Raw genomic sequence first — 26,799 nt, 5'->3', positions numbered from 1 at the left:
CATGGCTTAGATGTCATTTTGGTCGCCAAAAAAGTGCGTGAATAATAGCGTCAAAGTCTTATACAGGCAAAACATCGCATTTGAATGTAAATACGATGTATAATTTTGAGAAAAAACAAAGAAAAACGACAAAGAAAAAGCCTACGGCACGTGGTATTCCCAGCCGGTCTCCCATGCAAGTACTAACCACGCCCGACGCAGCTTAACTTCGGTGATCGGACGAGAACCGGTGCATTCTACGTGGTATGGCCGTAGGCATCATTCAATGGTTTGTAAGTGTCTATATAACATCGTGGTGTCTTGGTTCAGTTCATTTTGTTTTATCCACTATTTTTATGTTGGCCATCTCCACATTTTGAGTCGATAAGTGCTTTCCGACAAGCATCATCGTGGTGCACACTCGAGTTTTTGTTTTAGACTCAATCCGGCCACGTGCCGCAAGTTGCAAGTCGATTTCCAATCGACCACATAATTCCGACTCTTTTCGACCCAGATTCGATGCTAAAAGTCCAACAAAAATTATCGCTTTGCACTCAGAATTCCCACACTACTCGGAATACAGTCCATTATTAGTCACTGTGTGTTTTACCCGCGGAAGGACACGTGCCACATATGCAAAACATGGAGAAATTAACGATTCGAAAATTTTACACAACGGGATAAAAACCTACACATCTATTATAGCTATGTCATGTACATTATTTGCACGTGACGCCGAGTTATAGATGAATGTGGGTTGTTGATAATTTAAGATATTAAAGATAACAAATTATTAAAGCTAGTTTATTTTCCGTGACTGCCTTGTTGGTTTAACGTGTATGAGGTTCGTTTACCTGACAGGGCTGAGTTCAACGAGTCGCTGGCTTTTTATTTTCGACGATGACAGCCAGCTAAAGTCGCTAAATTAAAAACCAGTGAATAAACAACGTTAAACATATAGCATGCAAGCGCACTGTTTCTTTCACATCACAGTGAAATTAAGACCTGCGAAACGTCAAAACCGCTAAAATGTGAGCCCAGAGAATATATTTTACCTTTACAGTGTATATTTCTGTCAGATAATCATGCATCAGCTATTATTCATTCTTGAAGTGACTCGTGAGCTCCAATGTGGTGCGCCCTCTTTCGGTCATTCATTTCATGGCTTAGATGTCATTTTGGTCGCCAAAAAAGTGCGTGAATAATAGCGTCAAAGTCTTATACAGGCAAAACATCGCATTTGAATGTAAATACGATGTATAATTTTGAGAAAAAACAAAGAAAAACGACAAAGAAAAAGCCTACGGCACGTGGTATTCCCAGCCGGTCTCCCATGCAAGTACTAACCACGCCCGACGCAGCTTAACTTCGGTGATCGGACGAGAACCGGTGCATTCTACGTGGTATGGCCGTAGGCATCATTCAATGGTTTGTAAGTGTCTATATAACATCGTGGTGTCTTGGTTCAGTTCATTTTGTTTTATCCACTATTTTTATGTTGGCCATCTCCACATTTTGAGTCGATAAGTGCTTTCCGACAAGCATCATCGTGGTGCACACTCGAGTTTTTGTTTTAGACTCAATCCGGCCACGTGCCGCAAGTTGCAAGTCGATTTCCAATCGACCACATAATTCCGACTCTTTTCGACCCAGATTCGATGCTAAAAGTCCAACAAAAATTATCGCTTTGCACTCAGAATTCCCACACTACTCGGAATACAGTCCATTATTAGTCACTGTGTGTTTTACCCGCGGAAGGACACGTGCCACATATGCAAAACATGGAGAAATTAACGATTCGAAAATTTTACACAACGGGATAAAAACCTACACATCTATTATAGCTATGTCATGTACATTATTTGCACGTGACGCCGAGTTATAGATGAATGTGGGTTGTTGATAATTTAAGATATTAAAGATAACAAATTATTAAAGCTAGTTTATTTTCCGTGACTGCCTTGTTGGTTTAACGTGTATGAGGTTCGTTTACCTGACAGGGCTGAGTTCAACGAGTCGCTGGCTTTTTATTTTCGACGATGACAGCCAGCTAAAGTCGCTAAATTAAAAACCAGTGAATAAACAACGTTAAACATATAGCATGCAAGCGCACTGTTTCTTTCACATCACAGTGAAATTAAGACCTGCGAAACGTCAAAACCGCTAAAATGTGAGCCCAGAGAATATATTTTACCTTTACAGTGTATATTTCTGTCAGATAATCATGCATCAGCTATTATTCATTCTTGAAGTGACTCGTGAGCTCCAATGTGGTGCGCCCTCTTTCGGTCATTCATTTCATGGCTTAGATGTCATTTTGGTCGCCAAAAAAGTGCGTGAATAATAGCGTCAAAGTCTTATACAGGCAAAACATCGCATTTGAATGTAAATACGATGTATAATTTTGAGAAAAAACAAAGAAAAACGACAAAGAAAAAGCCTACGGCACGTGGTATTCCCAGCCGGTCTCCCATGCAAGTACTAACCACGCCCGACGCAGCTTAACTTCGGTGATCGGACGAGAACCGGTGCATTCTACGTGGTATGGCCGTAGGCATCATTCAATGGTTTGTAAGTGTCTATATAACATCGTGGTGTCTTGGTTTAGTTCATTTTGTTTTATCCACTATTTTTATGTTGGCCATCTCGACATTTTGAGTCGATAAGTGCTTTCCGACAAGCATCATCGTGGTGCACACTCGAGTTTTTGTTTTAGACTCAATCCGGCCACGTGCCGCAAGTTGCAAGTCGATTTCCAATCGACCACATAATTCCGACTCTTTTCGACCCAGATTCGATGCTAAAAGTCCAACAAAAATTATCGCTTTGCACTCAGAGTTCCCACACTACTCGGAATACAGTCCATTATTAGTCACTGTGTGTTTTACCCGCGGAAGGACACGTGCCACATATGCAAAACATGGAGAAATTAACGATTCGAAAATTTTACACAACGGGATAAAAACCTACACATCTATTATAGCTATGTCATGTACATTATTTGCACGTGACGCCGAGTTATAGATGAATGTGGGTTGTTGATAATTTAAGATATTAAAGATAACAAATTATTAAAGCTAGTTTATTTTCCGTGACTGCCTTGTTGGTTTAACGTGTATGAGGTTCGTTTACCTGACAGGGCTGAGTTCAACGAGTCGCTGGCTTTTTATTTTCGACGATGACAGCCAGCTAAAGTCGCTAAATTAAAAACCAGTGAATAAACAACGTTAAACATATAACATGCAAGCGCACTGTTTCTTTCACATCTCAGTGAAATTAAGACCTGCGAAACGTCAAAACCGCTAAAATGTGAGCCCAGAGAATATATTTTACCTTTACAGTGTATATTTCTGTCAGATAATCATGCATCAGCTATTATTCATTCTTGAAGTGACTCGTGAGCTCCAATGTGGTGCACCCTCTTTCGCTCATTCATTTCATGGCTTAGATGTCATTTTGGTCGCCAAAAAAGTGCGTGAATAATAGCGTCAAAGTCTTATACAGGCAAAACATCGCATTTGAATGTAAATACGATGTATAATTTTGAGAAAAAACAAAGAAAAACGACAAAGAAAAAGCCTACGGCACGTGGTATTCCCAGCCGGTCTCCCATGCAAGTACTAACCACGCCCGACGCAGCTTAACTTCGGTGATCGGACGAGAACCGGTGCATTCTACGTGGTATGGCCGTAGGCATCATTCAATGGTTTGTAAGTGTCTATATAACATCGTGGTGTCTTGGTTCAGTTCATTTTGTTTTATCCACTATTTTTATGTTGGCCATCTCCACATTTTGAGTCGATAAGTGCTTTCCGACAAGCATCATCGTGGTGCACACTCGAGTTTTTGTTTTAGACTCAATCCGGCCACGTGCCGCAAGTTGCAAGTCGATTTCCAATCGACCACATAATTCCGACTCTTTTCGACCCAGATTCGATGCTAAAAGTCCAACAAAAATTATCGCTTTGCACTCAGAATTCCCACACTACTCGGAATACAGTCCATTATTAGTCACTGTGTGTTTTACCCGCGGAAGGACACGTGCCACATATGCAAAACATGGAGAAATTAACGATTCGAAAATTTTACACAACGGGATAAAAACCTACACATCTATTATAGCTATGTCATGTACATTATTTGCACGTGACGCCGAGTTATAGATGAATGTGGGTTGTTGATAATTTAAGATATTAAAGATAACAAATTATTAAAGCTAGTTTATTTTCCGTGACTGCCTTGTTGGTTTAACGTGTATGAGGTTCGTTTACCTGACAGGGCTGAGTTCAACGAGTCGCTGGCTTTTTATTTTCGACGATGACAGCCAGCTAAAGTCGCTAAATTAAAAACCAGTGAATAAACAACGTTAAACATATAGCATGCAAGCGCACTGTTTCTTTCACATCACAGTGAAATTAAGACCTGCGAAACGTCAAAACCGCTAAAATGTGAGCCCAGAGAATATATTTTACCTTTACAGTGTATATTTCTGTCAGATAATCATGCATCAGCTATTATTCATTCTTGAAGTGACTCGTGAGCTCCAATGTGGTGCGCCCTCTTTCGGTCATTCATTTCATGGCTTAGATGTCATTTTGGTCGCCAAAAAAGTGCGTGAATAATAGCGTCAAAGTCTTATACAGGCAAAACATCGCATTTGAATGTAAATACGATGTATAATTTTGAGAAAAAACAAAGAAAAACGACAAAGAAAAAGCCTACGGCACGTGGTATTCCCAGCCGGTCTCCCATGCAAGTACTAACCACGCCCGACGCAGCTTAACTTCGGTGATCGGACGAGAACCGGTGCATTCTACGTGGTATGGCCGTAGGCATCATTCAAAGGTTTTTAAGTGTCTATATAACATCGTGGTGTCTTGGTTCAGTTCATTTTGTTTTATCCACTATTTTTATGTTGGCCATCTCCACATTTTGAGTCGATAAGTGCTTTCCGACAAGCATCATCGTGGTGCACACTCGAGTTTTTGTTTTAGACTCAATCCGGCCACGTGCCGCAAGTTGCAAGTCGATTTCCAATCGACCACATAATTCCGACTCTTTTCGACCCAGATTCGATGCTAAAAGTCCAACAAAAATTATCGCTTTGCACTCAGAATTCCCACACTACTCGGAATACAGTCCATTATTAGTCACTGTGTGTTTTACCCGCGGAAGGACACGTGCCACATATGCAAAACATGGAGAAATTAACGATTCGAAAATTTTACACAACGGGATAAAAACCTACACATCTATTATAGCTATGTCATGTACATTATTTGCACGTGACGCCGAGTTATAGATGAATGTGGGTTGTTGATAATTTAAGATATTAAAGATAACAAATTATTAAAGCTAGTTTATTTTCCGTGACTGCCTTGTTGGTTTAACGTGTATGAGGTTCGTTTACCTGACAGGGCTGAGTTCAACGAGTCGCTGGCTTTTTATTTTCGACGATGACAGCCAGCTAAAGTCGCTAAATTAAAAACCAGTGAATAAACAACGTTAAACATATAGCATGCAAGCGCACTGTTTCTTTCACATCACAGTGAAATTAAGACCTGCGAAACGTCAAAACCGCTAAAATGTGAGCCCAGAGAATATATTTTACCTTTACAGTGTATATTTCTGTCAGATAATCATGCATCAGCTATTATTCATTCTTGAAGTGACTCGTGAGCTCCAATGTGGTGCGCCCTCTTTCGGTCATTCATTTCATGGCTTAGATGTCATTTTGGTCGCCAAAAAGGTGCGTGAATAATAGCGTCAAAGTCTTATACAGGCAAAACATCGCATTTGAATGTAAATACGATGTATAATTTTGAGAAAAAACAAAGAAAAACGACAAAGAAAAAGCCTACGGCACGTGGTATTCCCAGCCGGTCTCCCATGCAAGTACTAACCACGCCCGACGCAGCTTAACTTCGGTGATCGGACGAGAACCGGTGCATTCTACGTGGTATGGCCGTAGGCATCATTCAATGGTTTTTAAGTGTCTATATAACATCGTGGTGTCTTGGTTCAGTTCATTTTGTTTTATCCACTATTTTCATGTTGGCCATCTCCACATTTTGAGTCGATAAGTGCTTTCCGACAATCATCATCGTGGTGCACACTCGAGTTTTTGTTTTAGACTCAATCCGGCCACGTGCCGCAAGTTGCAAGTCGATTTCCAATCGACCACATAATTCCGACTCTTTTCGACCCAGATTCGATGCTAAAAGTCCAACAAAAATTATCGCTTTGCACTCAGAGTTCCCACACTACTCGGAATACAGTCCATTATTAGTCACTGTGTGTTTTACCCGCGGAAGGACACGTGCCACATATGCAAAACATGGAGAAATTAACGATTCGAAAATTTTACACAACGGGATAAAAACCTACACATCTATTATAGCTATGTCATGTACATTATTTGCACGTGACGCCGAGTTATAGATGAATGTGGGTTGTTGATAATTTAAGATATTAAAGATAACAAATTATTAAAGCTAGTTTATTTTCCGTGACTGCCTTGTTGGTTTAACGTGTATGAGGTTCGTTTACCTGACAGGGCTGAGTTCAACGAGTCGCTGGCTTTTTATTTTCGACGATGACAGCCAGCTAAAGTCGCTAAATTAAAAACCAGTGAATAAACAACGTTAAACATATAGCATGCAAGCGCACTGTTTCTTTCACATCTCAGTGAAATTAAGACCTGCGAAACGTCAAAACCGCTAAAATGTGAGCCCAGAGAATATATTTTACCTTTACAGTGTATATTTCTGTCAGATAATCATGCATCAGCTATTATTCATTCTTGAAGTGACTCGTGGGCTCCAATGTGGTGCGCCCTCTTTCGGTCATTCATCTCATGGCTTAGATGTCATTTTAGTCGCCAAAAAAGTGCGTGAATAATAGCGTCAAAGTCTTATACAGGCAAAACATCGGATTTGAATGTAAATACGATGTATAATTTTGAGAAAAAACAAAGAAAAAGCCTACGGCACGTGGTATTCCCAGCCGGTCTCCCATGCAAGTACTAACCACGCCCGACGCAGCTTAACTTCGGTGATCGGACGAGAACCGGTGCATTCTACGTGGTATGGCCGTAGGCATCATTCAAAGGTTTTTAAGTGTCTATATAACATCGTGGTGTCTTGGTTCAGTTCATTTTGTTTTATCCACTATTTTTATGTTGGCCATCTCCACATTTTGAGTCGATAAGTGCTTTCCGACAAGCATCATCGTGGTGCACACTCGAGTTTTTGTTTTAGACTCAATCCGGCCACGTGCCGCAAGTTGCAAGTCGATTTCCAATCGACCACATAATTCCGACTCTTTTCGACCCAGATTCGATGCTAAAAGTCCAACAAAAATTATCGCTTTGCACTCAGAGTTCCCACACTACTCGGAATACAGTCCATTATTAGTCACTGTGTGTTTTACCCACGGAAGGACACGTGCCACATATGCAAAACATGGAGAAATTAACGATTCGAAAATTTTACACAACGGGATAAAAACCTACACATCTATTATAGCTATGTCATGTACATTATTTGCACGTGACGCCGAGTTATAGATGAATGTGGGTTGTTGATAATTTAAGATATTAAAGATAACAAATTATTAAAGCTAGTTTATTTTCCGTGACTGCCTTGTTGGTTTAACGTGTATGAGGTTCGTTTACCTGACAGGGCTGAGTTCAACGAGTCGCTGGCTTTTTATTTTCGACGATGACAGCCAGCTAAAGTCGCTAAATTAAAAACCAGTGAATAAACAACGTTAAACATATAGCATGCAAGCGCACTGTTTCTTTCACATCACAGTGAAATTAAGACCTGCGAAACGTCAAAACCGCTAAAATGTGAGCCCAGAGAATATATTTTACCTTTACAGTGTATATTTCTGTCAGATAATCATGCATCAGCTATTATTCATTCTTGAAGTGACTCGTGAGCTCCAATGTGGTGCGCCCTCTTTCGGTCATTCATTTCATGGCTTAGATGTCATTTTGGTCGCCAAAAAAGTGCGTGAATAATAGCGTCAAAGTCTTATACAGGCAAAACATCGCATTTGAATGTAAATACGATGTATAATTTTGAGAAAAAACAAAGAAAAACGACAAAGAAAAAGCCTACGGCACGTGGTATTCCCAGCCGGTCTCCCATGCAAGTACTAACCACGCCCGACGCAGCTTAACTTCGGTGATCGGACGAGAACCGGTGCATTCTACGTGGTATGGCCGTAGGCATCATTCAATGGTTTGTAAGTGTCTATATAACATCGTGGTGTCTTGGTTCAGTTCATTTTGTTTTATCCACTATTTTTATGTTGGCCATCTCCACATTTTGAGTCGATAAGTGCTTTCCGACAAGCATCATCGTGGTGCACACTCGAGTTTTTGTTTTAGACTCAATCCGGCCACGTGCCGCAAGTTGCAAGTCGATTTCCAATCGACCACATAATTCCGACTCTTTTCGACCCAGATTCGATGCTAAAAGTCCAACAAAAATTATCGCTTTGCACTCAGAGTTCCCACACTACTCGGAATACAGTCCATTATTAGTCACTGTGTGTTTTACCCGCGGAAGGACACGTGCCACATATGCAAAACATGGAGAAATTAACGATTCGAAAATTTTACACAACGGGATAAAAACCTACACATCTATTATAGCTATGTCATGTACATTATTTGCACGTGACGCCGAGTTATAGATGAATGTGGGTTGTTGATAATTTAAGATATTAAAGATAACAAATTATTAAAGCTAGTTTATTTTCCGTGACTGCCTTGTTGGTTTAACGTGTATGAGGTTCGTTTACCTGACAGGGCTGAGTTCAACGAGTCGCTGGCTTTTTATTTTCGACGATGACAGCCAGCTAAAGTCGCTAAATTAAAAACCAGTGAATAAACAACGTTAAACATATAGCATGCAAGCGCACTGTTTCTTTCACATCACAGTGAAATTAAGACCTGCGAAACGTCAAAACCGCTAAAATGTGAGCCCAGAGAATATATTTTACCTTTACAGTGTATATTTCTGTCAGATAATCATGCATCAGCTATTATTCATTCTTGAAGTGACTCGTGAGCTCCAATGTGGTGCGCCCTCTTTCGGTCATTCATTTCATGGCTTAGATGTCATTTTGGTCGCCAAAAAAGTGCGTGAATAATAGCGTCAAAGTCTTATACAGGCAAAACATCGCATTTGAATGTAAATACGATGTATAATTTTGAGAAAAAACAAAGAAAAACGACAAAGAAAAAGCCTACGGCACGTGGTATTCCCAGCCTTTCTCCCATGCAAGTACTAACCACGCCCGACGCAGCTTAACTTCGGTGATCGGACGAGAACCGGTGCATTCTACGTGGTATGGCCGTAGGCATCATTCAATGGTTTGTAAGTGTCTATATAACATCGTGGTGTCTTGGTTCAGTTCATTTTGTTTTATCCACTATTTTTATGTTGGCCATCTCGACATTTTGAGTCGATAAGTGCTTTCCGACAAGCATCATCGTGGTGCACACTCGAGTTTTTGTTTTAGACTCAATCCGGCCACGTGCCGCAAGTTGCAAGTCGATTTCCAATCGACCACATAATTCCGACTCTTTTCGACCCAGATTCGATGCTAAAAGTCCAACAAAAATTATCGCTTTGCACTCAGAGTTCCCACACTACTCGGAATACAGTCCATTATTAGTCACTGTGTGTTTTACCCGCGGAAGGACACGTGCCACATATGCAAAACATGGAGAAATTAACGATTCGAAAATTTTACACAACGGGATAAAAACCTACACATCTATTATAGCTATGTCATGTACATTATTTGCACGTGACGCCGAGTTATAGATGAATGTGGGTTGTTGATAATTTAAGATATTAAAGATAACAAATTATTAAAGCTAGTTTATTTTCCGTGACTGCCTTGTTGGTTTAACGTGTATGAGGTTCGTTTACCTGACAGGGCTGAGTTCAACGAGTCGCTGGCTTTTTATTTTCGACGATGACAGCCAGCTAAAGTCGCTAAATTAAAAACCAGTGAATAAACAACGTTAAACATATAACATGCAAGCGCACTGTTTCTTTCACATCTCAGTGAAATTAAGACCTGCGAAACGTCAAAACCGCTAAAATGTGAGCCCAGAGAATATATTTTACCTTTACAGTGTATATTTCTGTCAGATAATCATGCATCAGCTATTATTCATTCTTGAAGTGACTCGTGAGCTCCAATGTGGTGCGCCCTCTTTCGCTCATTCATTTCATGGCTTAGATGTCATTTTGGTCGCCAAAAAAGTGCGTGAATAATAGCGTCAAAGTCTTATACAGGCAAAACATCGCATTTGAATGTAAATACGATGTATAATTTTGAGAAAAAACAAAGAAAAACGACAAAGAAAAAGCCTACGGCACGTGGTATTCCCAGCCGGTCTCCCATGCAAGTACTAACCACGCCCGACGCAGCTTAACTTCGGTGATCGGACGAGAACCGGTGCATTCTACGTGGTATGGCCGTAGGCATCATTCAATGGTTTGTAAGTGTCTATATAACATCGTGGTGTCTTGGTTCAGTTCATTTTGTTTTATCCACTATTTTTATGTTGGCCATCTCGACATTTTGAGTCGATAAGTGCTTTCCGACAAGCATCATCGTGGTGCACACTCGAGTTTTTGTTTTAGACTCAATCCGGCCACGTGCCGCAAGTTGCAAGTCGATTTCCAATCGACCACATAATTCCGACTCTTTTCGACCCAGATTCGATGCTAAAAGTCCAACAAAAATTATCGCTTTGCACTCAGAGTTCCCACACTACTCGGAATACAGTCCATTATTAGTCACTGTGTGTTTTACCCGCGGAAGGACACGTGCCACATATGCAAAACATGGAGAAATTAACGATTCGAAAATTTTACACAACGGGATAAAAACCTACACATCTATTATAGCTATGTCATGTACATTATTTGCACGTGACGCCGAGTTATAGATGAATGTGGGTTGTTGATAATTTAAGATATTAAAGATAACAAATTATTAAAGCTATTTTATTTTCCGTGACTGCCTTGTTGGTTTAACGTGTATGAGGTTCGTTTACCTGACAGGGCTGAGTTCAACGAGTCGCTGGCTTTTTATTTTCGACGATGACAGCCAGCTAAAGTCGCTAAATTAAAAACCAGTGAATAAACAACGTTAAACATATAACATGCAAGCGCACTGTTTCTTTCACATCTCAGTGAAATTAAGACCTGCGAAACGTCAAAACCGCTAAAATGTGAGCCCAGAGAATATATTTTACCTTTACAGTGTATATTTCTGTCAGATAATCATGCATCAGCTATTATTCATTCTTGAAGTGACTCGTGAGCTCCAATGTGGTGCGCCCTCTTTCGCTCATTCATTTCATGGCTTAGATGTCATTTTGGTCGCCAAAAAAGTGCGTGAATAATAGCGTCAAAGTCTTATACAGGCAAAACATCGCATTTGAATGTAAATACGATGTATAATTTTGAGAAAAAACAAAGAAAAACGACAAAGAAAAAGCCTACGGCACGTGGTATTCCCAGCCGGTCTCCCATGCAAGTACTAACCACGCCCGACGCAGCTTAACTTCGGTGATCGGACGAGAACCGGTGCATTCTACGTGGTATGGCCGTAGGCATCATTCAATGGTTTGTAAGTGTCTATATAACATCGTGGTGTCTTGGTTCAGTTCATTTTGTTTTATCCACTATTTTTATGTTGGCCATCTCCACATTTTGAGTCGATAAGTGCTTTCCGACAAGCATCATCGTGGTGCACACTCGAGTTTTTGTTTTAGACTCAATCCGGCCACGTGCCGCAAGTTGCAAGTCGATTTCCAATCGACCACATAATTCCGACTCTTTTCGACCCAGATTCGATGCTAAAAGTCCAACAAAAATTATCGCTTTGCACTCAGAATTCCCACACTACTCGGAATACAGTCCATTATTAGTCACTGTGTGTTTTACCCGCGGAAGGACACGTGCCACATATGCAAAACATGGAGAAATTAACGATTCGAAAATTTTACACAACGGGATAAAAACCTACACATCTATTATAGCTATGTCATGTACATTATTTGCACGTGACGCCGAGTTATAGATGAATGTGGGTTGTTGATAATTTAAGATATTAAAGATAACAAATTATTAAAGCTAGTTTATTTTCCGTGACTGCCTTGTTGGTTTAACGTGTATGAGGTTCGTTTACCTGACAGGGCTGAGTTCAACGAGTCGCTGGCTTTTTATTTTCGACGATGACAGCCAGCTAAAGTCGCTAAATTAAAAACCAGTGAATAAACAACGTTAAACATATAGCATGCAAGCGCACTGTTTCTTTCACATCACAGTGAAATTAAGACCTGCGAAACGTCAAAACCGCTAAAATGTGAGCCCAGAGAATATATTTTACCTTTACAGTGTATATTTCTGTCAGATAATCATGCATCAGCTATTATTCATTCTTGAAGTGACTCGTGAGCTCCAATGTGGTGCGCCCTCTTTCGGTCATTCATTTCATGGCTTAGATGTCATTTTGGTCGCCAAAAAAGTGCGTGAATAATAGCGTCAAAGTCTTATACAGGCAAAACATCGCATTTGAATGTAAATACGATGTATAATTTTGAGAAAAAACAAAGAAAAACGACAAAGAAAAAGCCTACGGCACGTGGTATTCCCAGCCGGTCTCCCATGCAAGTACTAACCACGCCCGACGCAGCTTAACTTCGGTGATCGGACGAGAACCGGTGCATTCTACGTGGTATGGCCGTAGGCATCATTCAATGGTTTGTAAGTGTCTATATAACATCGTGGTGTCTTGGTTCAGTTCATTTTGTTTTATCCACTATTTTTATGTTGGCCATCTCCACATTTTGAGTCGATAAGTGCTTTCCGACAAGCATCATCGTGGTGCACACTCGAGTTTTTGTTTTAGACTCAATCCGGCCACGTGCCGCAAGTTGCAAGTCGATTTCCAATCGACCACATAATTCCGACTCTTTTCGACCCAGATTCGATGCTAAAAGTCCAACAAAAATTATCGCTTTGCACTCAGAGTTCCCACACTACTCGGAATACAGTCCATTATTAGTCACTGTGTGTTTTACCCGCGGAAGGACACGTGCCACATATGCAAAACATGGAGAAATTAACGATTCGAAAATTTTACACAACGGGATAAAAACCTACACATCTATTATAGCTATGTCATGTACATTATTTGCACGTGACGCCGAGTTATAGATGAATGTGGGTTGTTGATAATTTAAGATATTAAAGATAACAAATTATTAAAGCTAGTTTATTTTCCGTGACTGCCTTGTTGGTTTAACGTGTATGAGGTTCGTTTACCTGACAGGGCTGAGTTCAACGAGTCGCTGGCTTTTTATTTTCGACGATGACAGCCAGCTAAAGTCGCTAAATTAAAAACCAGTGAATAAACAACGTTAAACATATAGCATGCAAGCGCACTGTTTCTTTCACATCACAGTGAAATTAAGACCTGCGAAACGTCAAAACCGCTAAAATGTGAGCCCAGAGAATATATTTTACCTTTACAGTGTATATTTCTGTCAGATAATCATGCATCAGCTATTATTCATTCTTGAAGTGACTCGTGAGCTCCAATGTGGTGCGCCCTCTTTCGGTCATTCATTTCATGGCTTAGATGTCATTTTGGTCGCCAAAAAAGTGCGTGAATAATAGCGTCAAAGTCTTATACAGGCAAAACATCGCATTTGAATGTAAATACGATGTATAATTTTGAGAAAAAACAAAGAAAAACGACAAAGAAAAAGCCTACGGCACGTGGTATTCCCAGCCGGTCTCCCATGCAAGTACTAACCACGCCCGACGCAGCTTAACTTCGGTGATCGGACGAGAACCGGTGCATTCTACGTGGTATGGCCGTAGGCATCATTCAATGGTTTGTAAGTGTCTATATAACATCGTGGTGTCTTGGTTCAGTTCATTTTGTTTTATCCACTATTTTTATGTTGGCCATCTCCACATTTTGAGTCGATAAGTGCTTTCCGACAAGCATCATCGTGGTGCACACTCGAGTTTTTGTTTTAGACTCAATCCGGCCACGTGCCGCAAGTTGCAAGTCGATTTCCAATCGACCACATAATTCCGACTCTTTTCGACCCAGATTCGATGCTAAAAGTCCAACAAAAATTATCGCTTTGCACTCAGAGTTCCCACACTACTCGGAATACAGTCCATTATTAGTCACTGTGTGTTTCACCCGCGGAAGGACACGTGCCACATATGCAAAACATGGAGAAATTAACGATTCGAAAATTTTACACAACGGGATAAAAACCTACACATCTATTATAGCTATGTCATGTACATTATTTGCACGTGACGCCGAGTTATAGATGAATGTGGGTTGTTGATAATTTAAGATATTAAAGATAACAAATTATTAAAGCTAGTTTATTTTCCGTGACTGCCTTGTTGGTTTAACGTGTATGAGGTTCGTTTACCTGACAGGGCTGAGTTCAACGAGTCGCTGGCTTTTTATTTTCGACGATGACAGCCAGCTAAAGTCGCTAAATTAAAAACCAGTGAATAAACAACGTTAAACATATAGCATGCAAGCGCACTGTTTCTTTCACATCACAGTGAAATTAAGACCTGCGAAACGTCAAAACCGCTAAAATGTGAGCCCAGAGAATATATTTTACCTTTACAGTGTATATTTCTGTCAGATAATCATGCATCAGCTATTATTCATTCTTGAAGTGACTCGTGAGCTCCAATGTGGTGCGCCCTCTTTCGGTCATTCATTTCATGGCTTAGATGTCATTTTGGTCGCCAAAAAAGTGCGTGAATAATAGCGTCAAAGTCTTATACAGGCAAAACATCGCATTTGAATGTAAATACGATGTATAATTTTGAGAAAAAACAAAGAAAAACGACAAAGAAAAAGCCTACGGCACGTGGTATTCCCAGCCGGTCTCCCATGCAAGTACTAACCACGCCCGACGCAGCTTAACTTCGGTGATCGGACGAGAACCGGTGCATTCTACGTGGTATGGCCGTAGGCATCATTCAATGGTTTGTAAGTGTCTATATAACATCGTGGTGTCTTGGTTCAGTTCATTTTGTTTTATCCACTATTTTTATGTTGGCCATCTCCACATTTTGAGTCGATAAGTGCTTTCCGACAAGCATCATCGTGGTGCACACTCGAGTTTTTGTTTTAGACTCAATCCGGCCACGTGCCGCAAGTTGCAAGTCGATTTCCAATCGACCACATAATTCCGACTCTTTTCGACCCAGATTCGATGCTAAAAGTCCAACAAAAATTATCGCTTTGCACTCAGAGTTCCCACACTACTCGGAATACAGTCCATTATTAGTCACTGTGTGTTTTACCCGCGGAAGGACACGTGCCACATATGCAAAACATGGAGAAATTAACGATTCGAAAATTTTACACAACGGGATAAAAACCTACACATCTATTATAGCTATGTCATGTACATTATTTGCACGTGACGCCGAGTTATAGATGAATGTGGGTTGTTGATAATTTAAGATATTAAAGATAACAAATTATTAAAGCTAGTTTATTTTCCGTGACTGCCTTGTTGGTTTAACGTGTATGAGGTTCGTTTACCTGACAGGGCTGAGTTCAACGAGTCGCTGGCTTTTTATTTTCGACGATGACAGCCAGCTAAAGTCTTAAATTAAAAACCAGTGAATAAACAACGTTAAACATATAGCATGCAAGCGCACTGTTTCTTTCACATCTCAGTGAAATTAAGACCTGCGAAACGTCAAAACCGCTAAAATGTGAGCCCAGAGAATATATTTTACCTTTACAGTGTATATTTCTGTCAGATAATCATGCATCAGCTATTATTCATTCTTGAAGTGACTCGTGGGCTCCAATGTGGTGCGCCCTCTTTCGGTCATTCATTTCATGGCTTAGATGTCATTTTGGTCGCCAAAAAAGTGCGTGAATAATAGCGTCAAAGTCTTATACAGGCAAAACATCGGATTTGAATGTAAATACGATGTATAATTTTGAGAAAAAACAAAGAAAAAGCCTACGGCACGTGGTATTCCCAGCCGGTCTCCCATGCAAGTACTAACCACGCCCGACGCAGCTTAACTTCGGTGATCGGACGAGAACCGGTGCATTCTACGTGGTATGGCCGTAGGCATCATTCAAAGGTTTTTAAGTGTCTATATAACATCGTGGTGTCTTGGTTCAGTTCATTTTGTTTTATCCACTATTTTTATGTTGGCCATCTCGACATTTTGAGTCGATAAGTGCTTTCCGACAAGCATCATCGTGGTGCACACTCGAGTTTTTGTTTTAGACTCAATCCGGCCACGTGCCGCAAGTTGCAAGTCGATTTCCAATCGACCACATAATTCCGACTCTTTTCGACCCAGATTCGATGCTAAAAGTCCAACAAAAATTATCGCTTTGCACTCAGAGTTCCCACACTACTCGGAATACAGTCCATTATTAGTCACTGTGTGTTTTACCCGCGGAAGGACACGTGCCACATATGCAAAACATGGAGAAATTAACGATTCGAAAATTTTACACAACGGGATAAAAACCTACACATCTATTATAGCTATGTCATGTACATTATTTGCACGTGACGCCGAGTTATAGATGAATGTGGGTTGTTGATAATTTAAGATATTAAAGATAACAAATTATTAAAGCTAGTTTATTTTCCGTGACTGCCTTGTTGGTTTAACGTGTATGAGGTTCGTTTACCTGACAGGGCTGAGTTCAACGAGTCGCTGGCTTTTTATTTTCGACGATGACAGCCAGCTAAAGTCGCTAAATTAAAAACCAGTGAATAAACAACGTTAAACATATAGCATGCAAGCGCACTGTTTCTTTCACATCACAGTGAAATTAAGACCTGCGAAACGTCAAAACCGCTAAAATGTGAGCCCAGAGAATATATTTTACCTTTACAGTGTATATTTCTGTCAGATAATCATGCATCAGCTATTATTCATTCTTGAAGTGACTCGTGAGCTCCAATGTGGTGCGCCCTCTTTCGGTCATTCATTTCATGGCTTAGATGTCATTTTGGTCGCCAAAAAAGTGCGTGAATAATAGCGTCAAAGTCTTATACAGGCAAAACATCGCATTTGAATGTAAATACGATGTATAATTTTGAGAAAAAACAAAGAAAAACGACAAAGAAAAAGCCTACGGCACGTGGTATTCCCAGCCGGTCTCCCATGCAAGTACTAACCACGCCCGACGCAGCTTAACTTCGGTGATCGGACGAGAACCGGTGCATTCTACGTGGTATGGCCGTAGGCATCATTCAATGGTTTGTAAGTGTCTATATAACATCGTGGTGTCTTGGTTCAGTTCATTTTGTTTTATCCACTATTTTTATGTTGGCCATCTCCACATTTTGAGTCGATAAGTGCTTTCCGACAAGCATCATCGTGGTGCACACTCGAGTTTTTGTTTTAGACTCAATCCGGCCACGTGCCGCAAGTTGCAAGTCGATTTCCAATCGACCACATAATTCCGACTCTTTTCGACCCAGATTCGATGCTAAAAGTCCAACAAAAATTATCGCTTTGCACTCAGAGTTCCCACACTACTCGGAATACAGTCCATTATTAGTCACTGTGTGTTTTACCCGCGGAAGGACACGTGCCACATATGCAAAACATGGAGAAATTAACGATTCGAAAATTTTACACAACGGGATAAAAACCTACACATCTATTATAGCTATGTCATGTACATTATTTGCACGTGACGCCGAGTTATAGATGAATGTGGGTTGTTGATAATTTAAGATATTAAAGATAACAAATTATTAAAGCTAGTTTATTTTCCGTGACTGCCTTGTTGGTTTAACGTGTATGAGGTTCGTTTACCTGACAGGGCTGAGTTCAACGAGTCGCTGGCTTTTTATTTTCGACGATGACAGCCAGCTAAAGTCGCTAAATTAAAAACCAGTGAATAAACAACGTTAAACATATAGCATGCAAGCGCACTGTTTCTTTCACATCACAGTGAAATTAAGACCTGCGAAACGTCAAAACCGCTAAAATGTGAGCCCAGAGAATATATTTTACCTTTACAGTGTATATTTCTGTCAGATAATCATGCATCAGCTATTATTCATTCTTGAAGTGACTCGTGAGCTCCAATGTGGTGCGCCCTCTTTCGGTCATTCATTTCATGGCTTAGATGTCATTTTGGTCGCCAAAAAAGTGCGTGAATAATAGCGTCAAAGTCTTATACAGGCAAAACATCGCATTTGAATGTAAATACGATGTATAATTTTGAGAAAAAACAAAGAAAAACGACAAAGAAAAAGCCTACGGCACGTGGTATTCCCAGCCGGTCTCCCATGCAAGTACTAACCACGCCCGACGCAGCTTAACTTCGGTGATCGGACGAGAACCGGTGCATTCTACGTGGTATGGCCGTAGGCATCATTCAATGGTCTGTAAGTGTCTATATAACATCGTGGTGTCTTGGTTCAGTTCATTTTGTTTTATCCACTATTTTTATGTTGGCCATCTCGACATTTTGAGTCGATAAGTGCTTTCCGACAAGCATCATCGTGGTGCACACTCGAGTTTTTGTTTTAGACTCAATCCGGCCACGTGCCGCAAGTTGCAAGTCGATTTCCAATCGACCACATAATTCCGACTCTTTTCGACCCAGATTCGATGCTAAAAGTCCAACAAAAATTATCGCTTTGCACTCAGAGTTCCCACACTACTCGGAATACAGTCCATTATTAGTCACTGTGTGTTTTACCCGCGGAAGGACACGTGCCACATATGCAAAACATGGAGAAATTAACGATTCGAAAATTTTACACAACGGGATAAAAACCTACACATCTATTATAGCTATGTCATGTACATTATTTGCACGTGACGCCGAGTTATAGATGAATGTGGGTTGTTGATAATTTAAGATATTAAAGATAACAAATTATTAAAGCTAGTTTATTTTCCGTGACTGCCTTGTTGGTTTAACGTGTATGAGGTTCGTTTACCTGACAGGGCTGAGTTCAACGAGTCGCTGGCTTTTTATTTTCGACGATGACAGCCAGCTAAAGTCGCTAAATTAAAAACCAGTGAATAAACAACGTTAAACATATAACATGCAAGCGCACTGTTTCTTTCACATCTCAGTGAAATTAAGACCTGCGAAACGTCAAAACCGCTAAAATGTGAGCCCAGAGAATATATTTTACCTTTACAGTGTATATTTCTGTCAGATAATCATGCATCAGCTATTATTCATTCTTGAAGTGACTCGTGAGCTCCAATGTGGTGCGCCCTCTTTCGGTCATTCATTTCATGGCTTAGATGTCATTTTGGTCGCCAAAAAAGTGCGTGAATAATAGCGTCAAAGTCTTATACAGGCAAAACATCGCATTTGAATGTAAATACGATGTATAATTTTGAGAAAAAACAAAGAAAAACGACAAAGAAAAAGCCTACGGCACGTGGTATTCCCAGCCGGTCTCCCATGCAAGTACTAACCACGCCCGACGCAGCTTAACTTCGGTGATCGGACGAGAACCGGTGCATTCTACGTGGTATGGCCGTAGGCATCATTCAATGGTTTGTAAGTGTCTATATAACATCGTGGTGTCTTGGTTCAGTTCATTTTGTTTTATCCACTATTTTTATGTTGGCCATCTCCACATTTTGAGTCGATAAGTGCTTTCCGACAAGCATCATCGTGGTGCACACTCGAGTTTTTGTTTTAGACTCAATCCGGCCACGTGCCGCAAGTTGCAAGTCGATTTCCAATCGACCACATAATTCCGACTCTTTTCGACCCAGATTCGATGCTAAAAGTCCAACAAAAATTATCGCTTTGCACTCAGAGTTCCCACACTACTCGGAATACAGTCCATTATTAGTCACTGTGTGTTTTACCCGCGGAAGGACACGTGCCACATATGCAAAACATGGAGAAATTAACGATTCGAAAATTTTACACAACGGGATAAAAACCTACACATCTATTATAGCTATGTCATGTACATTATTTGCACGTGACGCCGAGTTATAGATGAATGTGGGTTGTTGATAATTTAAGATATTAAAGATAACAAATTATTAAAGCTAGTTTATTTTCCGTGACTGCCTTGTTGGTTTAACGTGTATGAGGTTCGTTTACCTGACAGGGCTGAGTTCAACGAGTCGCTGGCTTTTTATTTTCGACGATGACAGCCAGCTAAAGTCGCTAAATTAAAAACCAGTGAATAAACAACGTTAAACATATAACATGCAAGCGCACTGTTTCTTTCACATCTCAGTGAAATTAAGACCTGCGAAACGTCAAAACCGCTAAAATGTGAGCCCAGAGAATATATTTTACCTTTACAGTGTATATTTCTGTCAGATAATCATGCATCAGCTATTATTCATTCTTGAAGTGACTCGTGAGCTCCAATGTGGTGCGCCCTCTTTCGCTCATTCATTTCATGGCTTAGATGTCATTTTGGTCGCCAAAAAAGTGCGTGAATAATAGCGTCAAAGTCTTATACAGGCAAAACATCGCATTTGAATGTAAATACGATGTATAATTTTGAGAAAAAACAAAGAAAAACGACAAAGAAAAAGCCTACGGCACGTGGTATTCCCAGCCGGTCTCCCATGCAAGTACTAACCACGCCCGACGCAGCTTAACTTCGGTGATCGGACGAGAACCGGTGCATTCTACGTGGTATGGCCGTAGGCATCATTCAATGGTTTGTAAGTGTCTATATAACATCGTGGTGTCTTGGTTCAGTTCATTTTGTTTTATCCACTATTTTTATGTTGGCCATCTCCACATTTTGAGTCGATAAGTGCTTTCCGACAAGCATCATCGTGGTGCACACTCGAGTTTTTGTTTTAGACTCAATCCGGCCACGTGCCGCAAGTTGCAAGTCGATTTCCAATCGACCACATAATTCCGACTCTTTTCGACCCAGATTCGATGCTAAAAGTCCAACAAAAATTATCGCTTTGCACTCAGAATTCCCACACTACTCGGAATACAGTCCATTATTAGTCACTGTGTGTTTTACCCGCGGAAGGACACGTGCCACATATGCAAAACATGGAGAAATTAACGATTCGAAAATTTTACACAACGGGATAAAAACCTACACATCTATTATAGCTATGTCATGTACATTATTTGCACGTGACGCCGAGTTATAGATGAATGTGGGTTGTTGATAATTTAAGATATTAAAGATAACAAATTATTAAAGCTAGTTTATTTTCCGTGACTGCCTTGTTGGTTTAACGTGTATGAGGTTCGTTTACCTGACAGGGCTGAGTTCAACGAGTCGCTGGCTTTTTATTTTCGACGATGACAGCCAGCTAAAGTCGCTAAATTAAAAACCAGTGAATAAACAACGTTAAACATATAGCATGCAAGCGCACTGTTTCTTTCACATCACAGTGAAATTAAGACCTGCGAAACGTCAAAACCGCTAAAATGTGAGCCCAGAGAATATATTTTACCTTTACAGTGTATATTTCTGTCAGATAATCATGCATCAGCTATTATTCATTCTTGAAGTGACTCGTGAGCTCCAATGTGGTGCGCCCTCTTTCGGTCATTCATTTCATGGCTTAGATGTCATTTTGGTCGCCAAAAAAGTGCGTGAATAATAGCGTCAAAGTCTTATACAGGCAAAACATCGCATTTGAATGTAAATACGATGTATAATTTTGAGAAAAAACAAAGAAAAACGACAAAGAAAAAGCCTACGGCACGTGGTATTCCCAGCCGGTCTCCCATGCAAGTACTAACCATGCCCGACGCAGCTTAACTTCGGTGATCGGACGAGAACCGGTGCATTCTACGTGGTATGGCCGTAGGCATCATTCAATGGTTTTTAAGTGTCTATATAACATCGTGGTGTCTTGGTTCAGTTCATTTTGTTTTATCCACTATTTTCATGTTGGCCATCTCCACATTTTGAGTCGATAAGTGCTTTCCGACAATCATCATCGTGGTGCACACTCGAGTTTTTGTTTTAGACTCAATCCGGCCACGTGCCGCAAGTTGCAAGTCGATTTCCAATCGACCACATAATTCCGACTCTTTTCGACCCAGATTCGATGCTAAAAGTCCAACAAAAATTATCGCTTTGCACTCAGAGTTCCCACACTACTCGGAATACAGTCCATTATTAGTCACTGTGTGTTTCACCCGCGGAAGGACACGTGCCACATATGCAAAACATGGAGAAATTAACGATTCGAAAATTTTACACAACGGGATAAAAACCTACACATCTATTATAGCTATGTCATGTACATTATTTGCACGTGACGCCGAGTTATAGATGAATGTGGGTTGTTGATAATTTAAGATATTAAAGATAACAAATTATTAAAGCTAGTTTATTTTCCGTGACTGCCTTGTTGGTTTAACGTGTATGAGGTTCGTTTACCTGACAGGGCTGAGTTCAACGAGTCGCTGGCTTTTTATTTTCGACGATGACAGCCAGCTAAAGTCGCTAAATTAAAAACCAGTGAATAAACAACGTTAAACATATAGCATGCAAGCGCACTGTTTCTTTCACATCTCAGTGAAATTAAGACCTGCGAAACGTCAAAACCGCTAAAATGTGAGCCCAGAGAATATATTTTACCTTTACAGTGTATATTTCTGTCAGATAATCATGCATCAGCTATTATTCATTCTTGAAGTGACTCGTGGGCTCCAATGTGGTGCGCCCTCTTTCGGTCATTCATTTCATGGCTTAGATGTCATTTTGGTCGCCAAAAAAGTGCGTGAATAATAGCGTCAAAGTCTTATACAGGCAAAACATCGGATTTGAATGTAAATACGATGTATAATTTTGAGAAAAAACAAAGAAAAAGCCTACGGCACGTGGTATTCCCAGCCGGTCTCCCATGCAAGTACTAACCACGCCCGACGCAGCTTAACTTCGGTGATCGGACGAGAACCGGTGCATTCTACGTGGTATGGCCGTAGGCATCATTCAAAGGTTTTTAAGTGTCTATATAACATCGTGGTGTCTTGGTTCAGTTCATTTTGTTTTATCCACTATTTTTATGTTGGCCATCTCCACATTTTGAGTCGATAAGTGCTTTCCGACAAGCATCATCGTGGTGCACACTCGAGTTTTTGTTTTAGACTCAATCCGGCCACGTGCCGCAAGTTGCAAGTCGATTTCCAATCGACCACATAATTCCGACTCTTTTCGACCCAGATTCGATGCTAAAAGTCCAACAAAAATTATCGCTTTGCACTCAGAGTTCCCACACTACTCGGAATACAGTCCATTATTAGTCACTGTGTGTTTTACCCGCGGAAGGACACGTGCCACATATGCAAAACATGGAGAAATTAACGATTCGAAAATTTTACACAACGGGATAAAAACCTACACATCTATTATAGCTATGTCATGTACATTATTTGCACGTGACGCCGAGTTATAGATGAATGTGGGTTGTTGATAATTTAAGATATTAAAGATAACAAATTATTAAAGCTAGTTTATTTTCCGTGACTGCCTTGTTGGTTTAACGTGTATGAGGTTCGTTTACCTGACAGGGCTGAGTTCAACGAGTCGCTGGCTTTTTATTTTCGACGATGACAGCCAGCTAAAGTCGCTAAATTAAAAACCAGTGAATAAACAACGTTAAACATATAGCATGCAAGCGCACTGTTTCTTTCACATCACAGTGAAATTAAGACCTGCGAAACGTCAAAACCGCTAAAATGTTAGCCCAGATAATATATTTTACCTTTACAGTGTATATTTCTGTCAGATAATCATGCATCAGCTATTATTCATTCTTGAAGTGACTCGTGAGCTCCAATGTGGTGCGCCCTCTTTCGGTCATTCATTTCATGGCTTAGATGTCATTTTGGTCGCCAAAAAAGTGCGTGAATAATAGCGTCAAAGTCTTATACAGGCAAAACATCGCATTTGAATGTAAATACGATGTATAATTTTGAGAAAAAACAAAGAAAAACGACAAAGAAAAAGCCTACGGCACGTGGTATTCCCAGCCGGTCTCCCATGCAAGTACTAACCACGCCCGACGCAGCTTAACTTCGGTGATCGGACGAGAACCGGTGCATTCTACGTGGTATGGCCGTAGGCATCATTCAATGGTTTGTAAGTGTCTATATAACATCGTGGTGTCTTGGTTCAGTTCATTTTGTTTTATCCACTATTTTTATGTTGGCCATCTCCACATTTTGAGTCGATAAGTGCTTTCCGACAAGCATCATCGTGGTGCACACTCGAGTTTTTGTTTTAGACTCAATCCGGCCACGTGCCGCAAGTTGCAAGTCGATTTCCAATCGACCACATAATTCCGACTCTTTTCGACCCAGATTCGATGCTAAAAGTCCAACAAAAATTATCGCTTTGCACTCAGAGTTCCCACACTACTCGGAATACAGTCCATTATTAGTCACTGTGTGTTTTACCCGCGGAAGGACACGTGCCACATATGCAAAACATGGAGAAATTAACGATTCGAAAATTTTACACAACGGGATAAAAACCTACACATCTATTATAGCTATGTCATGTACATTATTTGCACGTGACGCCGAGTTATAGATGAATGTGGGTTGTTGATAATTTAAGATATTAAAGATAACAAATTATTAAAGCTAGTTTATTTTCCGTGACTGCCTTGTTGGTTTAACGTGTATGAGGTTCGTTTACCTGACAGGGCTGAGTTCAACGAGTCGCTGGCTTTTTATTTTCGACGATGACAGCCAGCTAAAGTCTTAAATTAAAAACCAGTGAATAAACAACGTTAAACATATAGCATGCAAGCGCACTGTTTCTTTCACATCTCAGTGAAATTAAGACCTGCGAAACGTCAAAACCGCTAAAATGTGAGCCCAGAGAATATATTTTACCTTTACAGTGTATATTTCTGTCAGATAATCATGCATCAGCTATTATTCATTCTTGAAGTGACTCGTGGGCTCCAATGTGGTGCGCCCTCTTTCGGTCATTCATTTCATGGCTTAGATGTCATTTTGGTCGCCAAAAAAGTGCGTGAATAATAGCGTCAAAGTCTTATACAGGCAAAACATCGGATTTGAATGTAAATACGATGTATAATTTTGAGAAAAAACAAAGAAAAAGCCTACGGCACGTGGTATTCCCAGCCGGTCTCCCATGCAAGTACTAACCACGCCCGACGCAGCTTAACTTCGGTGATCGGACGAGAACCGGTGCATTCTACGTGGTATGGCCGTAGGCATCATTCAAAGGTTTTTAAGTGTCTATATAACATCGTGGTGTCTTGGTTCAGTTCATTTTGTTTTATCCACTATTTTTATGTTGGCCATCTCCACATTTTGAGTCGATAAGTGCTTTCCGACAAGCATCATCGTGGTGCACACTCGAGTTTTTGTTTTAGACTCAATCCGGCCACGTGCCGCAAGTTGCAAGTCGATTTCCAATCGACCACATAATTCCGACTCTTTTCGACCCAGATTCGATGCTAAAAGTCCAACAAAAATTATCGCTTTGCACTCAGAGTTCCCACACTACTCGGAATACAGTCCATTATTAGTCACTGTGTGTTTTACCCGCGGAAGGACACGTGCCACATATGCAAAACATGGAGAAATTAACGATTCGAAAATTTTACACAACGGGATAAAAACCTACACATCTATTATAGCTATGTCATGTACATTATTTGCACGTGACGCCGAGTTATAGATGAATGTGGGTTGTTGATAATTTAAGATATTAAAGATAACAAATTATTAAAGCTAGTTTATTTTCCGTGACTGCCTTGTTGGTTTAACGTGTATGAGGTTCGTTTACCTGACAGGGCTGAGTTCAACGAGTCGCTGGCTTTTTATTTTCGACGATGACAGCCAGCTAAAGTCGCTAAATTAAAAACCAGTGAATAAACAACGTTAAACATATAGCATGCAAGCGCACTGTTTCTTTCACATCACAGTGAAATTAAGACCTGCGAAACGTCAAAACCGCTAAAATGTGAGCCCAGAGAATATATTTTACCTTTACAGTGTATATTTCTGTCAGATAATCATGCATCAGCTATTATTCATTCTTGAAGTGACTCGTGAGCTCCAATGTGGTGCGCCCTCTTTCGGTCATTCATTTCATGGCTTAGATGTCATTTTGGTCGCCAAAAAAGTGCGTGAATAATAGCGTCAAAGTCTTATACAGGCAAAACATCGCATTTGAATGTAAATACGATGTATAATTTTGAGAAAAAACAAAGAAAAACGACAAAGAAAAAGCCTACGGCACGTGGTATTCCCAGCCGGTCTCCCATGCAAGTACTAACCACGCCCGACGCAGCTTAACTTCGGTGATCGGACGAGAACCGGTGCATTCTACGTGGTATGGCCGTAGGCATCATTCAATGGTTTGTAAGTGTCTATATAACATCGTGGTGTCTTGGTTCAGTTCATTTTGTTTTATCCACTATTTTTATGTTGGCCATCTCCACATTTTGAGTCGATAAGTGCTTTCCGACAAGCATCATCGTGGTGCACACTCGAGTTTTTGTTTTAGACTCAATCCGGCCACGTGCCGCAAGTTGCAAGTCGATTTCCAATCGACCACATAATTCCGACTCTTTTCGACCCAGATTCGATGCTAAAAGTCCAACAAAAATTATCGCTTTGCACTCAGAGTTCCCACACTACTCGGAATACAGTCCATTATTAGTCACTGTGTGTTTCACCCGCGGAAGGACACGTGCCACATATGCAAAACATGGAGAAATTAACGATTCGAAAATTTTACACAAC

The 26,799-nt window shown here is 40.5% G+C and overlaps 1 protein-coding gene, 23 non-coding genes and 1 pseudogene across 24 annotated transcripts in view; all 25 read right to left on the bottom strand.

The window, feature by feature from the left end:
• The window catches only part of LOC100366998 (centromere protein I-like), an 80,113-nt gene that overhangs the window by 50,200 nt on the left and 3,114 nt on the right, over positions 1-26,799 (bottom strand). The gene's annotated exons all lie outside the window — the stretch shown is intronic.
• LOC144360361 (5S ribosomal RNA) lies at positions 139-257 on the bottom strand. Its single transcript, XR_013422215.1, has one exon. It is a non-coding gene; the product is annotated as a 5S ribosomal RNA (ribosomal RNA).
• On the bottom strand, positions 1,278-1,396 carry LOC144360387 (5S ribosomal RNA). Its single transcript, XR_013422240.1, has one exon. It is a non-coding gene; the product is annotated as a 5S ribosomal RNA (ribosomal RNA).
• On the bottom strand, positions 2,417-2,535 carry LOC144360364 (5S ribosomal RNA). Its single transcript, XR_013422217.1, has one exon. It is a non-coding gene; the product is annotated as a 5S ribosomal RNA (ribosomal RNA).
• On the bottom strand, positions 3,556-3,674 carry LOC146747614 (5S ribosomal RNA). The gene has a single exon (XR_014929046.1). It is a non-coding gene; the product is annotated as a 5S ribosomal RNA (ribosomal RNA).
• LOC144360360 (5S ribosomal RNA) lies at positions 4,695-4,813 on the bottom strand. Its single transcript, XR_013422214.2, has one exon. It is a non-coding gene; the product is annotated as a 5S ribosomal RNA (ribosomal RNA).
• LOC146747613 (5S ribosomal RNA) lies at positions 5,834-5,952 on the bottom strand. The gene has a single exon (XR_014929045.1). It is a non-coding gene; the product is annotated as a 5S ribosomal RNA (ribosomal RNA).
• On the bottom strand, positions 6,960-7,078 carry LOC144360365 (5S ribosomal RNA). Its single transcript, XR_013422218.1, has one exon. It is a non-coding gene; the product is annotated as a 5S ribosomal RNA (ribosomal RNA).
• Positions 8,099-8,217, bottom strand: LOC144360372 (5S ribosomal RNA). The gene has a single exon (XR_013422225.2). It is a non-coding gene; the product is annotated as a 5S ribosomal RNA (ribosomal RNA).
• On the bottom strand, positions 9,238-9,356 carry LOC146747612 (5S ribosomal RNA; annotated as a pseudogene).
• Positions 10,377-10,495, bottom strand: LOC146747611 (5S ribosomal RNA). The gene has a single exon (XR_014929044.1). It is a non-coding gene; the product is annotated as a 5S ribosomal RNA (ribosomal RNA).
• On the bottom strand, positions 11,516-11,634 carry LOC144360371 (5S ribosomal RNA). Its single transcript, XR_013422224.1, has one exon. It is a non-coding gene; the product is annotated as a 5S ribosomal RNA (ribosomal RNA).
• On the bottom strand, positions 12,655-12,773 carry LOC144360379 (5S ribosomal RNA). Its single transcript, XR_013422232.2, has one exon. It is a non-coding gene; the product is annotated as a 5S ribosomal RNA (ribosomal RNA).
• On the bottom strand, positions 13,794-13,912 carry LOC144360373 (5S ribosomal RNA). The gene has a single exon (XR_013422226.1). It is a non-coding gene; the product is annotated as a 5S ribosomal RNA (ribosomal RNA).
• LOC146747610 (5S ribosomal RNA) lies at positions 14,933-15,051 on the bottom strand. Its single transcript, XR_014929043.1, has one exon. It is a non-coding gene; the product is annotated as a 5S ribosomal RNA (ribosomal RNA).
• LOC146747609 (5S ribosomal RNA) lies at positions 16,058-16,176 on the bottom strand. Its single transcript, XR_014929042.1, has one exon. It is a non-coding gene; the product is annotated as a 5S ribosomal RNA (ribosomal RNA).
• On the bottom strand, positions 17,197-17,315 carry LOC144360370 (5S ribosomal RNA). Its single transcript, XR_013422223.1, has one exon. It is a non-coding gene; the product is annotated as a 5S ribosomal RNA (ribosomal RNA).
• Positions 18,336-18,454, bottom strand: LOC144360375 (5S ribosomal RNA). The gene has a single exon (XR_013422228.1). It is a non-coding gene; the product is annotated as a 5S ribosomal RNA (ribosomal RNA).
• On the bottom strand, positions 19,475-19,593 carry LOC144360374 (5S ribosomal RNA). The gene has a single exon (XR_013422227.1). It is a non-coding gene; the product is annotated as a 5S ribosomal RNA (ribosomal RNA).
• LOC146747608 (5S ribosomal RNA) lies at positions 20,614-20,732 on the bottom strand. The gene has a single exon (XR_014929041.1). It is a non-coding gene; the product is annotated as a 5S ribosomal RNA (ribosomal RNA).
• On the bottom strand, positions 21,753-21,871 carry LOC144360378 (5S ribosomal RNA). Its single transcript, XR_013422231.1, has one exon. It is a non-coding gene; the product is annotated as a 5S ribosomal RNA (ribosomal RNA).
• Positions 22,879-22,997, bottom strand: LOC144360384 (5S ribosomal RNA). Its single transcript, XR_013422237.2, has one exon. It is a non-coding gene; the product is annotated as a 5S ribosomal RNA (ribosomal RNA).
• On the bottom strand, positions 24,018-24,136 carry LOC144360382 (5S ribosomal RNA). Its single transcript, XR_013422235.2, has one exon. It is a non-coding gene; the product is annotated as a 5S ribosomal RNA (ribosomal RNA).
• LOC146747607 (5S ribosomal RNA) lies at positions 25,143-25,261 on the bottom strand. Its single transcript, XR_014929065.1, has one exon. It is a non-coding gene; the product is annotated as a 5S ribosomal RNA (ribosomal RNA).
• LOC146747606 (5S ribosomal RNA) lies at positions 26,282-26,400 on the bottom strand. The gene has a single exon (XR_014929057.1). It is a non-coding gene; the product is annotated as a 5S ribosomal RNA (ribosomal RNA).

This window comes from Saccoglossus kowalevskii, chromosome 3 (assembly GCF_978046115.1).
Source record: "Saccoglossus kowalevskii chromosome 3, keSacKowa6.1, whole genome shotgun sequence".
Lineage (NCBI taxonomy): Eukaryota > Metazoa > Hemichordata > Enteropneusta > Harrimaniidae > Saccoglossus > Saccoglossus kowalevskii.
The sequence above is the reverse complement of the archived record's forward strand: the minus strand, read 5'-3'. Positions and strand labels throughout refer to the sequence as shown.